This window comes from Manis pentadactyla, chromosome 2 (assembly GCF_030020395.1).
Source record: "Manis pentadactyla isolate mManPen7 chromosome 2, mManPen7.hap1, whole genome shotgun sequence".
Classification (NCBI taxonomy): domain Eukaryota; kingdom Metazoa; phylum Chordata; class Mammalia; order Pholidota; family Manidae; genus Manis; species Manis pentadactyla.
In genome coordinates, this window is record NC_080020.1 from 116,645,439 (window position 1) to 116,657,618 (window position 12,180).

Genomic DNA, 12,180 nt, shown 5'->3' on the forward strand with positions numbered 1-12,180 from the left:
AGTCTCCAATCTTTTGAAGCTTAACGAACAAGTTCTTACATGGAGTACAAATTCTTACATAGTGAATAAGTTACATGGTGAACATTACAGGGGCAGTCATCACAGAAGCTTTCGGTTTTGCTCATGCATTATGAACTATAAACAGTTCAAATATGAATATTCATTTGATTTTTATACTTGATTTATATGTGGATACCACATTTCTCTCTTTATTATTATTATTTTTAATAAAATGCTGAAGTGGTAGGTAGATACAAGATAAAGGAAGAAAACATAGTTTAGTGTTGTAAGAGAGCAAATGTAGATGATCAGGTGTGTGCCTGTAGACTATGTGTTAATCCAAGCTAGACAAGGGCAACAAAACATCCACGGATGCAGAAGATTTCTCTCAGAACAGGGGGGTGAGGTTCTAAGCCTCCCCTCTGTTGATCCCCATTTTCTCACCTGATGGCCCCCTGCGACTGTGCCTCTCTTAGGTTGTTCCTCCCTTGAGGAATCTTACCCGTCTCTGGCTAACCAGTCATCTTCTGGGGCCATACAGGGAAATGTAAAGTTGGTAAGTAAGAGAGAAGCCTTATTGTTTGAAAAGGTTAGCTTTTTACTTCTTTGCATATTTATGCCCTGTGGCTTCTATGCCCAGCATTTGTCTTGAGGTGTCTTTACCACTTGGAAGAATTATGATACTCGGTAAATTCGATATATGGCACGAATTCTATTTAAGGGTTGTAATTAGGAAGGAAGAAGAAGCCTGCTCATATTTTTAAATGAGGCACTGAAAAGATGATTGGGAAGTCTGGATCTGTGACCAGGGTTTGTCATTTTGTCATCTTTGTGCATAGGGATCAAGAAGGAAGGTAGTTATTATTACTCCCATCCCAACTCCCTCTTGCTCTCACTCTTACTCTCACTCTCACACTCTTTCTCTATCTTTTTTGGAGAATGACTGCAGCGAGGTGTCTACTATGTAGGTAAGAAATTAGAACAGTTCTACAGAAAAGACCTCCACATTTTGGCCTCTGCAGTTCCCTGATATTATGTCTATTGCTCCCATATGATCACTTTACAGCAAAGTCGACAAACTTATTCACAACACAGAGCTCCCAGTCGGTTTTTCTGTGTCTCATTCTTAAACAGAAATGGATAGACAGGGATCACCAGGCACTGGAGCACCTGCAACATGCAAGACAATTTCTGAAATGAAAAAGTCACTGGATGAGACTAGCAATAGAGCAGCTACTGTAGGAAAGATCAATGGATTTAAAGACAGGGAAACAGGAACTTCTAAAACTTAAAACAACAACAACAAACAAACAAACAAACAGAAAAAGCAATATAAAAAAATGAGTGTCTGAGAGTCCTTTGTAACAACAGGAAACCTAGAAGGAGAAGAGAGAAAATGGTGCAGAAAGAAATATTTGAAAATGAAATTTGATGAAAAATATCAATTCATAAATCTAAGAATTTCAGTGATCCCTAAGCAGATAAGCACAAAGAAACCCATACTAGGCATATCAATGTAACTAGCTAAATGAGTAAAAGCCAAAGATAAGAAGAAAAATCTTAAAAGCAGCCAAAGAAAGGATACCCAACACATAGAGGGCATGATGATAACATGACACTGATTTCTAATCAGAAATGATGAAAGCTGTAAGACAGAGGATCAACACCTTCAACGTGCTAAAAGAAAAAAAAAGTGTCATCTTAGAAAAAAGTCTTCAAAAATGAATGCAGAATAAATACATCATTTTTCTGTTAAAAAAAACTGAGAGAATTTGTCACCAGTGGATCCTAATGACAAGAAATGTCACAGAGAGTGTTCTTCAGGCCAAAGGAAAATGATAACAATACACTGTAAGGCTTATAATGTAGGTAGGAATAAAATTATGACAACAATATCATGAAGAACAAATGAAAGGATATTAAAGTGTACTTGCATTTTATGTGGAGTATTACAATATTATTTGAGAATAGAATGTGTTAAAGATACATATTGTAAACAGCACGACCACTGAAAACTATAAAAAAGCATAGGAAATTGATGAAGAAAATGAAATGGAATACTAAAAAAATATTCAATGAATCTAAATAAGAAAGAGGAGAAAGGACACACAGACATGGGGAAAAAAAGGAAATAAATACAAAGATAATATTCTTAAAGCCAATCAATTACTAATCATTATATATTAATAATTACATTAAATATAATTGCACAAAACAGACCAATTAAAAGACAGATTGCTAAAATGGATGAAAAAGCAAACCTGAATATATACTATCTACAAGAAATTAACAGTTGGCCCTTGAACAACATGGGTTTGAACCACATGGGTCCACTTATATGCAGATTTTTAAATATATATATATATTAGAAAAGTTTTAGGAGATTTAAGACAATTTGAATAAACCTACAGATGAACTATAAAGTCTATAAATATCAAAAACATTAAGAAAAAGTTAGGCATATCATGAATACGTAGATACCAGTCTATTTTATCATAGACCACTATAGAATCAGCAGTGAGCTATTAGTAGGTACATTTTTGGGGAGTTAGAAGCTATACACAGATTTTTGACTACATGGGGTGGGTTTTGGCACCCCTAGCCCCCACATTCTTCAAGGGTCAACTTTACTAACTATAAAAGGTACAGATATATTTTCCCCCATCCTTTTACTTTTAACCTATGTCCACAAAAAGACTTCCATAATATATTCATAGTAGCTTTATTCATATAACTCAAAACTTGAAAAAACCCAAGGGCTCCACAAAAAGAAAATGGGTAAATAAATTGTAGTAAGTTCATATGATGGAATATGAGTCAGAAAAAAGAGAGAAAAGAGACAAACTACTGATGCTCATCACAACAACAGAGGAGTATATGCTGAATTATTCAATTTATATCATGTTCTAGAACTGCCATACTTAATCTGGTGTGAAAAATCAAAAGTTTGGTTGTCTTAGGATGGTTGGGTAGTTGGATTGATTGGGAAAGGGCCCAGAATTTTCTGGGGGTGATGAGAATGTTCTATATCTTGAGAGGGGTGTGGTTTACATGGGCACATGCATATCAAAATTTGTTAAAATGTATGCATAGGACCTGTGCATTTTGCTGTATGTAAGCTATACAGCAAAATATTGGATAAAATTCCATTCTTAATCATGATAAATAAGCTCATAGCAAACTAAAGATAGAAGGTAATTTCCTTAACCTAATGAATTAAGTACCTCTCAAAAATCTATTGGAAACATCAAATTTTTAAGGCAAAATTTAGAAACAGTTTTTCAAAGGCAGTGAAGAGGCAGAGAGATCCCCTAATAATGGTCAATATTATATTAGCCATTGTAGTAAGACAAAAGCATAAAGGATATAGCAAAACTTTTCTCTATAGACTTTGAAGTGTGAGAATGTAATATCTATTTTTAAATTAAATGAAAATAATATAAAAAATAAATGTTGCTGACTTAACACTGGAAAGTAAAATAAATGAGCTATAATAATTTGAAATGAGTATCATTCTTTTCTGATAATACAATTATTTATGTTTGTAAAAAATCCAAGAATATATAGAGACAACTAGATCTCTGATGTCTCTTCCCCTTTTAAGGACACCCAATGTGTGGATTAAGCCCCGCTCTTATGATCTCATTTAACCTTAACTACTTCCTTAAAGGTTATCTACCTTGTCTCCAAATACAGTCATATTGGGGGTTGGGTCTTCAACCTATGCACTTTTGAGGGGGATTAAATTGAGCCCAAAACAGTCACATTCACATGAGTTCATTAGGGATTCAATTATCTGTTATATAAAATTACCCCCAAACTTATTGTCTTACTGTCTCAATGCAACATTAATCCAGTATTTCTCATGATTTTGTGGGTTAGCCAAGTGGTTCTTCTTCCTATGGTGTTGATAAGTTTTGCCAGTTTATTCACTAGCACAAAACACGATTTACCATCCTTCCAGACTTCAGTAGTAGTTTCCCACTGCTTTCCACCTTCCACGAACATTCTCCTTGCTACCCTTCCAGTTTCTATCCACTGTCCAGTTCCAACATCAAGACATATAATAATTAAAATGGCAAAGACGAAGGATAAGAACAGGCTATTAAAAGCAGCCAGAGAGAGAAATTAGATCACATACAAAGGGAAGCCCATCAGGCTATCATCAGACTTCTCAGAATAAACTTTACAGGACAGAAGGGAGTGGCATGATATATTTAAAATGAAGCAGAAGGGCTTTGAAACAAGAATACTTTATCCAGCAAGATTATCATTTAAATTTGAAGGAGGGATTAAATAATTTCCAGATAAGTGAAAGCTGAGAGAATTTAGCTTCCACAAACCATCTTAACAGTATTTTGGAGGGACTGCTATAGATGGAAGTGTTCCTAAGATTAAATAGCTGTCACTAGAGGTAATAAAAAGGGATAGACAAAGAGTACAGAATATGATACCTAATATATAAAGAATAGAGGAGGAAGAAAAGGAGGGGGGAAAAAAAGAACCTTTAGATTGTGCTTGTAATAGTACTAAGTGAGTTAAGTTAGACTCTTAGATAGTAAGGAAATTACCCTTGAACCTTTGGTAACCACGAATCTAAAGCATGCAATGGCAATAAGTACATACCTATCGATAATCACTCTAAAAGTAAATGGTCTGAATGCACTTATCAAAAGACATAGAGTCACTGAATGGATAAAAAAACAGGACCCAACTATATGCTGCCTACAAGAGACTCACTTTAAAGCCAAAGACGTACAAAGACTAAAAGTGAAGGGATGGAAAAAGATATTTCATGCAACCAATAGGGAGAAAAAAGGAGGTGTTGCAGTACTTGTATTGGACAAAATAGACTTAAAAAAAAATAAAGTCACTAGAGACAAAGAAGGACATTACATTATGATTAAGGGGTCAATCCAACAAGAGGATATAACCATTATAAATATCTATGCATCCAAGACAGGAGCCCCTACATATGTGAAACAAATACTAACAGAATTAAATGGGGAAATAGAATGTAATGCATTCATTCTAGGAGACTTCAACACTGCATTCACTCTAAAGGACAGATCAACCAGACAGAAAATAAGTAAGGAGACAGAGGCACTGAACAACACATTATAACAGATTGACCTGACAGACATCTCCAGAACTCTCCACCCAAAAGCAGCAGGATACACATTCTTCTCAAGTGCATACAGAACATTTTCCAGAATAGACCACATACTAGGACACAATTAGAGCCTCCATAAATTAAAAAACATTGAAATTCAAACAACAAACTTCTCAGATCACAAAGGTATAAAACTAGAAATAAATTGTACAAAGAAAAAAAAGGCTCATAAACACATGGAGGCTTAACAACATGCTCCTAAATAATCAATGGATCAATGACCAAGTTAAAACAGAGATCAAGCAATATATGGAGACAAATGAAAACAACAGCACAACGTGCCAACTTCTGTGGGATGCAGCGAAGGCAGTTCTAAGAGGAAAGTATATAGCAATTCAGGCCTATTTAAAGAAAGAACAATCCCAAATGAATAGCCTAAATTCACATTTATTGAAATTAGAAAAAGAAGAACAAATGACACCCAAAGTCAGCAGAAGGAGGGAAACAATAAAGATCAGAGAATAAATAATTAAAATCGAGAAGAATAAAACAATAGAAAAAATTAATGAAACCAAGAGCTGGTTCTTTGAGAAAATAAACAAAATAGATAAACCCCTAGCCATATTTATCAAGAAAAAAAGAGAGCCTACACACATCAATAGAGTAGAGTCAGAAATGAGAAAGGAAAAATCATGACGGGCACCACAGAAATAAAGAATTATTAGAGAATACTATGAAAATCTTTATGCTAACAAACTGGAACTGGATAACCTAGAAGAAATGGACAACTTTCTAGAAAAATATAACCTTCCAAGACTGATCCAGGAAGAAACAGAAAATCTAAACAGACCAATTACCAGCAAGGAAATTGAATCAGTAATCAAAAAACTACCCAAGAACAAAATCCCTGGACCAGATGGATTCACCACTGAATTTTATCAGACTTTTAGAGAAGACATAGTACCCATTCTTCTTAAAGTTTTTGAAAAAATATAAGAGGAGGGAACACTTCCAAACTCACATGAAGCCAGCATCACTCTAATATCAAAACCAGGCAAAGACACCACAAAAACAGAAAACTACAGACCAATATCCCTGATGAACATAGATGCAAAACTACTCAACAAAATATTAGCAGATGGAATTCAAAAATACATCAAGAGGATCATACACCATGATCAAGTAGGATTCATCTCAGGTATGCAAGGATGGTACAACATTCAAAATTACATCAGCATCATCTATCACATCAACAAAAAAAAAGGACAAAAACCAAATGATCATTTCCATAGATGCTGAAAAAGCATTCGACAACATTTATCATCCATTCATGATAAAAACTCTCAACAAAATGGGTATAGAGGGCAAGTACCTCAACATAATAAAGGCCATACATGACAAACCCACAGCGAACATCATACTTAACAGTGAGAAGCTGAAGGCTTTTCCTCTAAGATTGGGAACAAGACAAGGATGCCCACTCTCCCTGCTTTTATTCAATGTAGTACTGGAGGTCCTAGCCACGGCAATCAGACAACACAAAGAAATAAAAGGCATCCCGATTGGTAAGGAAGAAGTCAAACTGTCACTGTTTGAAGCTTACATGATATTTTACATAAAAACCCCTAAAGAATCCACTCCAAACCTACTAGAACTAATATCTGAATTCAGCAAAGTTGCAGGATACAAAATTAATACACAGAAATCTGTTACTTTCCTATACACTAATGATGAAATAGCAGAAAGATAAATCAGGAAAATAATTCCATTCACAATTGCATCAAAAAGAATAAAATACCTAGGAATATACCTAACCAAGGATGAGAAAGACCTATACTCTGAAAACTACAAGACACTCTTAAGAGAAATTAAAGAGGATACTAATAAATGGAAATTCATCCCATGCTCTTGGGTAGGAAGAATTAATATTGTTAAAATGGCCATCCTGCCTAAAGCAATCTACAGATTTAGTGCAATCCCTATCAAAATACTGACCACATTCTTCAACGAACTGGAAAAAATAGTTCAAAAATTCATATGGTACCACAAAAGTCCCCGAATAGCCAAAGCAATCTTGAGAAGGAAGAATGAAGCAAGGGAGATCTCACTTCCCAACTTCAAGCTCTACTGCAAAGCCACAGTAATCAAGACAATTTGGTACTGGCACAAGAACAGACCCATAGACCACTGGAAAAGAATAGAGTTCAGATATTAACCCAAGCATATATGGTCAATTAATATCTGATAAAGGAGACATGGATATACAATAGAGAAATGACAGCCTCTTCAACAGCTGGTGTTGGCAAAACTGGACAGCTACATGTAAGAGAATGAAACTGGATCACTGTCTAACCCCATACACAAAAGTAAACTCAAAATGGATCAAAGACCTGAATGCAAGTCATGAAACCATAAAACTCTTAGAAGAAAACATAGGCAAAAATCTCTTGAATATAAACATGAGCAACTTCTTCATGAACTTATCTCCACGGGCAAGGGAAACAGAAGCAAAAGTGAACAAGTGAGACTATATCAAACTTAAAAGCTTCTGTACAGCAAAGGACACCATCAGTAGAACAAAAAGGCATCCTACAGTATGGAAGAATATATTCATAATCGACATATCCAATAAGGGGTTGACATTCAAAATATACAAAGAGCTCATGCACCTCCACAAACAAAAAGCAAATAACCCAGTTAAAAAATGGGCAGTGGATCTGAACAGAAACTTCTCCAAAAAGAAATTCAGATGGTCAACCAGGCACAAGAAAAGATGCTCCACATCTGTAATAATCAGAGAAATGCAAATTAAAACCACAATGAGATATCACCTCACACCAGTAAGGATCGCCACCATCCAAAAGACAAACAACAAATGCTGGCGAGGATGTGGAGAAAGGGGAACCCTCCTACACTGCTGGTGGGAATGTAAATTAGCTCAACCCTTGTGGAAAGCAGTATGGAGGTTCCTCAAAAAACTAAAAATAGAAATACCATTTGACCCAGGAAATCCACTTCTAGGAATTTACCCTAAGAATGCAGGAGCCCAGTTTGAAAAAGACATATGCACCCCTATGTTTATCACAGCACTATTTACAATAGCCAAGAAATGGAAGCAACCTAAGTGTCCATCAGTAGATGAATGGATAAAGAAGATGTGGTTCATATACACAATGGAATATTATTCAGCCATAAGAAGAAAACAAATCCTACCATTTGCAACAACATGGATGGAGCTAGAGGGTATTATGCTCAGTGAAATAAGCCAGGCGGAGAAAGTCAAGTATCAACTGATTTCACTCATCTGTGGAGTATAAGAACAAAGCAAAAACTGAAGGAACAAAACAGCAGCAGATTCACAGAACCCAATAATGAACTAATAGTTATAAAAGGGAAAGGGTCTGGGGAGGATGGGTGGGAAGGAAGAGATAAGGGGAAAAGGGGGCATTATGATTAGCACACATAATATAGGAGGGGGGCAAGGAGAAGGCAGTATAGCACAGAGAATACAAGTAGTGATTCTATAGCATCTTACTACGGTGACAGACAGTGACCGTAATGGGGTATTGGTGGGGACCTGATAATGGGGGGAAATCTAGTAACCACAATGTTGTTCATGTAAATATATGTTAATGATACCAAAAAAAAAGGCACATGAGGAAAAGACATGGTTTCTTCACCTCTTCCATCTTTGGAAATTATTGTGCAAAAGTTGGATCCTTGGAGCTGCTGTTCTTTTTGCAACTGTGAGAGAACATCTGAATGAAAAAGCAACACCCTGAGAACTACAGAGAAGAAATGTGGAAAGAGCTTGATGCCTTTGTTCTGTTGGTCAATCTGCCCTGGTACCTCCCTACCTCTTGAGTGGTGTAGAGCAAAGAGCAATTCATGTGAAGTACACACAATGAGATGTATTGCACCCAAAATAGCTTTATGGAGCAATATGCCTTTATGATTTAATAGTGAAAATATACATGATTGATACTAACTAGACTTATTGTGGTGACTATTTCACCATAGGTACATATTCTTTAAAAATAGCAAAAATATACAAATATGAGATGGTGGCAAGCAAATTTTTCTCCCAGCTATATTGAGATATAAATGTTGTACAACTTTGTAAGTTTAAGGTGTAGGATACTTTGATACACCTATTTAATACATTCATTATGAAATTATTGTGACAATCATTTTTTTACCTCCATACATCACATAATTACCATTTCTTTTATGTGGTGAGAACATTTAAGATTTACTCTCAAAGCAACTGTCAAGTATGCATTATAGTATCTTTGACCTTAATCACCATGCTATATATTAGATCACTAGAACTTATTCAGCTTATAGCTAGAAGTTTGTACCCTTTGACCAACATCTTCCCATTTCCCTTACCCCACAGCCCCTGGTAACCACTGTTCTAGTCTTTATTTCTATGAATTTGGCTTTTTTAGACTCCACATACAAGTGATATCCTACAGTATTTGTCTTTATCTTTCAGAATTGATTTATCTGCTTTATTTCACTTAGTGTAATGCCAGCAAAAATTTTTTAAGGTATACATCTCAGTTGAGTTCTATTATATCTATTAGATAATGCCCTACTAGATATAGATTTTACTTCTGGTGAGTTATAAGACTGTGTGTGTCCAATTTCTTTCTCAATTTTTCAAAAATGTACAAGAATTTACATTTCTGGGAAAAGTTAAACTGAGGAGATGCTAATGATGTGCATGTGGAACTGGAGGTAGTTTGGAAGTAAACCTAGCAGAAACCCGAAACCTGTGATGGTGAGAATGGCAACTCTCCTGAAATCAAGAAAGAATGAGGTACAAATAGGCAGTAAAAGGTATTTTTTCCCCTAAACCTAAATAGAAAGGTTTCTTATTACAGCAGATTCCTGCACACACACACAAACATGCACAGAAAAGCCACCCACCAGTTTATAAAACAAAAGCCAATTGCAGTGTGGAAAGTACAAACTGTAGAAAACTAGAAGTCAAGAGAAGAGAATCTACTGGTTTACACGGGAGGAAGAACCCTTCACCCCGAACAGGGCTACTTGGTGAAGGCTGCCACCACTGCCCACAGGACCTCGTTGGTGCCGGCTTTCAGACACTCCACTGCGGGGTCCAGGTCGAGGAGCTGCCGCACTCTCTTGGTGGCCAAATCGTACTGCTCATCTAGAAGGGGAGCAAAAGCATTCTCCAGAACATCCAAGGTGTGGGCCAGGTAGATGAGGGCCAGCAGGTGCTTGTCCACGTGGTGCAGGCCATTCACCCACTTGTCAAGAACAGCTTCCTGCACCTTCTTGATGTGGTGCTGTTTGATGCTTTTGGTGAGGGGAATGCATCGTCATGTCAAAAAGTAGGAAGTTCTGTTTCTCTGTTGTCTGTACACCCCTTTTCACCAGGTTTTTAGCTAATTGTTCTTGCATGCTTCTTAACTGATCATGCAATTATAAGAGATTCTTCCACTCACCTACATAAAGCTTTTAAATGGTTGAGAAGAATTTCAGCTGCTGTTTTCTTTGTATTCTTAATATGAATAGCAAATGCGTTCATCATAGCTGATATGTTTCTAGAGAAGTCAGACTGCTTAAAATATTCTATGACAAAGTGGACTCCCAGAATGTGTACTTCTTGTGGGTCAAGAATCATATTTTACTACTATCTGTAGCCCCAGCACCAGGTAAATTCATAGAATATAGTCCTTGTTCAGTAAATATTTGTAAAAGAGAATAAACTATTCTAATACATGTATTAGAATAGATTGCTGATAGTTTTAGTATGAGGTAGAAATGAGCCAAATTGTAAAATAATTTCTTGCACATTTCTATTGGCATAAAAATGTCAATAAATAACCGAAGCATAAATAAGAGGTTTATTAATTTCTTAATAAACTTTTAAAAAGCATAATTGTAGATTTACAGAAAAGTTGTGAGGATAGTAGAGTTCCCATATGGCCCACATCCAGTTTGCCCCATACCCCAACCCATTTCCCCACTAGTGTAGTGCATTTATCACAGTTAATGAACTAATATTGATACATTAGTCCACACACTACTTAGATTTCCTTAGTTTTTGCCTCATGCTCTTTTTCTGTTCCAAGATCCTGTCCAGGCCAGCACATTACATTTATTCGTTATGTTTCTGCAGGCTCCTGCTGGGTGTGACAGTTCTTCAGACTTTCCTTGTGTTTGATGACTTGGACAATTTTAAGTACCAGTCAGGTCTTTACTTTGTCTCTCTGTTGGGATTTGTCTGAGTTTTTCTCAAGATTAAACTGGGATTATGGGTTTTTTGAAGGGAGACGACAAAGCTAATGTGCCATTCTCCTCACATCATATCCAAGGTGCACACTATCAACATGACTTATCACTGTTGATGTTTACCTTGATCACCTGGCTGAGGTTATGTATGTCAGTTTTCTCCACTATGAAGCTGTTCCTCCCCACTTCTTTCCATTCTACTCTTAGAAGCAAGTTTACCATATGTGGTGCACATTTAAGTACTTCCTTGAGGGTGAGGTATTTACATAAATTATTTGGAACTGAAAGTTTTATTTTCATTAAAGAATTCAATTGAGATTCTTATTAAAGGTGGCTGGTTGCATAAACACTCTATTCCCAGGGAAAATGAGGGCAAAAGAATTTGTATAGAAACACAAACCCATAATGAGAAAAGGAAAGAAAACAAAAGCAGTAAAACTTTAGACATTGCAAAATAGATGGGAAAGTAGTAGATGGATTAATGGATTCAAGAATGTGAATCCTAAACTTGGCAGTGGACAAAGCAGAGAGGCAACCTACTTGATCATGCAGAACCCCAAGGCTCAGAAATTGGCACCAGACAGCTGTGGCAATGGGGGAGGAGGAACAGATCATGGTAGGACTAAAAATAGATTGTTTGAAAGTCTTTTTGAAAACATCTCCAGATCTCCTCCTCTACTCTATGAGCCACCGCAGTAGAGGAGAATAAAACAGCAGGTTTCCGGACTTGGGGGATCAGGCATAGTTAAAGGAGGCAGGGCTCTCCCACTGAAAACCGGGATCAAGCAAAACTTCATGTC

At 36.3% G+C, this 12,180-nt stretch overlaps 1 pseudogene; it reads right to left on the minus strand.

Annotated features, from left to right (window-relative positions):
• Positions 1-10,057: 10,057 nt before the first annotated feature.
• LOC118932840 (Golgi phosphoprotein 3-like) lies at positions 10,058-10,564 on the minus strand (annotated as a pseudogene).
• Between the last annotated feature and the right edge of the window lie 1,616 nt (positions 10,565-12,180).